We start from the raw sequence: 4,270 nt of genomic DNA on the forward strand, positions 1-4,270 counted from the left end.
CTTTTCCCCGCTGCTTTTCCTGAAAATGGAAATCATGTTTGCTGTCCTTCTGTCGCCTAGTATCTCACTTTAAAAATCTCAGCTAGAGTCCCAGCAATCTCTTTCCTTGTCGTCCATTGCAGCCCGGGATAAAGCTCATCTGGTCCTAAGGATTTACTACCTTCATATCCGCTAAGGCACTATGCACCAAATGTATTTATGGAGACCTGCATTGGATTATCACCTGCCCCGTCACCAAATTCTCCAAGTACAGAGCCTGTTCCCATTGGGACCTGACCTATTAGGACCTGACCTGTCCACACACAGATGGCCCATGTTGGCCCAAATGGGCCCGACTTGAACCTTGGTTATTCCTTGTCCTTAATATATGTACAGAATGCCTTCAGATTAACCTTAATCCTATATGCTAGTGACTTTTAATAACCCCTCTCAGCTGTCCTAATTTCCTTTCTACGCACCTCTCTACATTTTGTCTATTACTTTAGACAAAATAGAGATTTAACATGGAAACAGGCCCTTCAGCCCACTAAGTCCACACTGACCAGTGATCACCTGTACACTAGCACTAGCCTACACACTAGGGACAATTTACAAAACCCTGTTTGTCTTTGGAATGTGGGAGGAAACTGGAGCAGCCAGAGAAAATCCATGAGGTCACAGGGAGAACGTACAAACTGTACAGACAGCACCCATGGTCAGGATCGAACTCGGGTCTTTGGCGCTGTAAGGCAGCAACTCTATCGCTGCACTACTGTGCCGCCCTATTCTAGACTGTGGTGGAGAAGGGAGCGGGTGGGGAGGGATACTGGAAAGATAGAACCAGTCAAATGCTGGAGCCTTGTGCAATTTCGGCATCAAGGGCCCTGGGATACAGCAGGTTGTTCAGATGGCCTGAGGTTAGTGGGGTGCAAAGGTTGGGATCAGGATGCTGACTGGGAGATTTAACGGCTTGAGTAGTGAGACAATTTGAAGGTTAGTTAGTTGAAATTTGGAGAGATGGGGATGTCTGGGAGTTCAAAATGGCCAGTTTAGGCAAAAAGAAAGCCTGGAAGCTCGGGACATCAGGCCAAAGATGATCAAGGGGTGGGAGCCAGCAGTAGGGGAGTTATTAAAGTGGCAGGGAAGGATATGGTAGGAGCCTGAAGGAGAGAAGGAAAGCAATGGTACTTACCTCAGTGATTAACTTTTTCCACAATACTCCAAAACAGATAGCGTGACTTACACTGAAAATTGACCAGCCAAACATTGGTGGTAACACAAAGAAACCCAGAAATGGTTGTTATCGCTTTTCAATTGCACTGTACCATAATAAACAGCACTATGTGACTGAATTCTCCAACCATTGTACTAAATCAAAATTAATTCCACTGCTCTACTTTCTGCCTAGAAACTTGCATCATGTTCTTTTCAAAAGGCTGTATTTACCCTGGTAATAACAAAAAGGTCTTCACCTCAATTACTTTCTTTGGTGGATGGGAGCTCTGCTACAATGGCATGCATAAATGAAATTACTCCCAATCTTCTCAGTCTGAGGAATAATTTTAAACTCAGTTTGAGTTCTGCCAAATTCACTAAGCTCTTGACTTCATTTTACAGCCTTGGTCCAAAGCTTTGACAAAAGAGCTGAAGTCCAAAGGTGATGTGAGGGTAACTGCCCTTGACATCAAGACAGCATTTGATTGAGTATTGCATCAAGGAGCCATGGCTACACTGGAGACAATGGCAATCAGAGGTTGACCCTCCCCTCGTCAAATCATACCTAGTACAAAGGATGATGGCGGTTGGTGTCAATCATCTCAGCCACGGGACATCTCTGTGAGAGTCTCCCAGGATGGGGCAGCACAGTGGCGCAGCGGTAGAGTTGCTGTCTTACAGCAGCAGAGACCTGGGTTCGATCCTGGCTGCAGGTGCTGTATGTACAGAATTTGTATGTTCTCCCTGTGACCGTGTGGGATTTCTCCAGGTGCTCCAGGTTCCTCCCACACTCCAAGGCATACAGTGTTGTAGGTTAATTAGCTTTGGTAAAATTGTCAATTGTCCCTCGTGTGTAGGATAGAGATGTTTCAAGAGAGAGTTAGATATAGCTCTAAGGGCTAACGGAATCAAGGGATATGGGAAGAAAGCAGGAACGAGGTACGGATTTTGGATGATCAGCCATGATCATATTGAATGGTGGTGCTGGCTCAAAGGGCCGAATGGCCTACTCCGGCACCTATTTTCTATGTTTCTATGTTAATGTACAGGGTGATCGCTGGTCAGCACGGACTCGGTGTGTCATAGGCCCAGTTTCCATGCTGTATCTCTAAAGTCTAAAAAATAGTGTCCAAAGCACAAGCATCTGCAGTTGTTTCATCGATGAGATTCCTTTAACAGTAATGTCAGAAGTAGAGATCTTTTTTGATGATTGCACAATGTTCAGCTCTATTCGTGACTGCTCAGATAATGAAGCAGTCAACAACCAAATGCAGCAAGATGTGGGCAATATCTAGGCAGGGGCTGATAGGTGCCAATGAGGTCTAACAAGAGAAACTCTAGCTATCATTCCTGACATTTAATGGGATTATTATCATGATTCAGGTTACTGAATCCCCCACTATCAATACCCTGGGTATACAATTGATCAGAAACTGAAGTGGAATAGACACAATGTGGCTACAAGTGCAGGTCAGTGGCTGGGAACCTTATTGTGAATAATTCACCCCCCCCCAAACCCTGTGATTCATCTATGTCTGAAGTCAGGAGTGTGATGGAACACTCTTCACTCACCAGTATAAGTGCAACTTCACCAACACTCAAGAAGCTCCACACCATACAGGACATAGTAGCTTGCTTGATAGTCACCCTCGGGTAGGGTTGCCAACTTCCTCACTCCCAAATACAGGACAAGGTGATGTCACCGCCCCGTGCCCCACGTGACCCCACCCAGCCAGCGGCCACGTGCTACCGCTCCACCAATGGCGGCAGCCCGAGCCAAGAGGTAGGTTACTAAGCAACCTCCGATAGGCGGCGCCAGGGCCTCCGGTTCTACACTGTTCGGAGGAAGACACAAAATGAAGGAGTAACTCAGCGGGTCAGGCAGCATCTCGGGAGAGAAGGAATGGGTGACGTTTCAGGTCGAGACCCTTCCTCATACCTGAAACCTCACCCATCTTCTGCTGGATCTCCATGAGGTGGGCGGCGAGGATTTCGCCACGGGCGACGAGGGCGATGAACGTATCCACAAACTGAAGGAGAAGGGGAAGAAGAGGAAGGGGCGAGGATTTGGCTCTGAGGAAGGCGCTCGATCCAGGCTGCGAGAAGACAACGACTCCGTGGAACAAGATGGCGACGAGCCAGGCCCTCAATGTTCCTTGGAGGGGTGGATCCTGTTTGTGACCGGGGTCCACGAGGAAGCCACCGTGGAGGACATCCACGACAAGTTTAACGAGTACGGTGAGATCAAGAACCTGCACCTCAACCTGGACCGGCGCACCGGCTACCTCAAGGGCTGCGCTCTGGTGGAGTACAAGACCTACAAGGAAGAGCAGATGGCCATGGAGGGTTTGAACAGGTCAGAGCTGGACGGGCAGCCCACCAGTGTGGACTGGGGCTTCGTCAGGGGGCCCCCTCGGTGCAAGAGGCGGAGTGGCCGCAGGAGAAGCCTGGACCGGAAGCATCACTGAGCCGGGACGGAGTGTGGAGCGACCGGTGGGAAGGAGCGGCCCGCACAGCGCCGGAGACCGAGACACGCCCGCAGATCGCCATGCCCAAACTGAGCCGTGCATTATAGGGGCCGTTTAATCTCAGTGGTGAATGTCGTGGGCTGGGGAGAGGGTGGGGAGGGAACGGTAAGGTTGGCATGTGCAAAACAACACTCAGAAATAAAGTATTTTAGTTTTTTAAAAATCTTCTGTCTGAAGAAGGGTCTCGACCCGAAACATCACCCATTCCTCTTCTACCGAGATGCTGCCCACCCCGCTGAGTTACACCAGCATTCTTTGTGTCTACCTTTGATTTTAACCAGCATCTGCAGTTTTTTCCTACAGTGTCCGGACCCACAGCGCCCCTGAGGCCTAATGCGGGACAAGGGTGGTCCCGTACGGGCCAAACCAATTTAGCCCAAAATATGGGATGTCCCGGCTAATACGGGACAGTTGGCAACCCTACCCCACACCGTCAAAATCCTTGAACTCCCCTTAAATAGTATTGTGGGTATACCCACACCTCAAAGACTGCAGCGATTCAGAAAAGCAGCTCACTACTACCTTCTCAAGTGCAACTAGAGGTGGGC

At 49.1% G+C, this 4,270-nt stretch overlaps 1 pseudogene; it reads left to right on the plus strand.

Moving 5' to 3' along the window:
- Window positions 1–3,149: 3,149 nt before the first annotated feature.
- LOC144597737 (RNA-binding protein 8A pseudogene) lies at window positions 3,150–3,662 on the plus strand (annotated as a pseudogene).
- Window positions 3,663–4,270: the final 608 nt, after the last annotated feature.

The sequence above is a fragment of the Rhinoraja longicauda genome, chromosome 10 (assembly GCF_053455715.1).
Source record: "Rhinoraja longicauda isolate Sanriku21f chromosome 10, sRhiLon1.1, whole genome shotgun sequence".
Classification (NCBI taxonomy): Eukaryota; Metazoa; Chordata; class Chondrichthyes; order Rajiformes; family Arhynchobatidae; genus Rhinoraja; species Rhinoraja longicauda.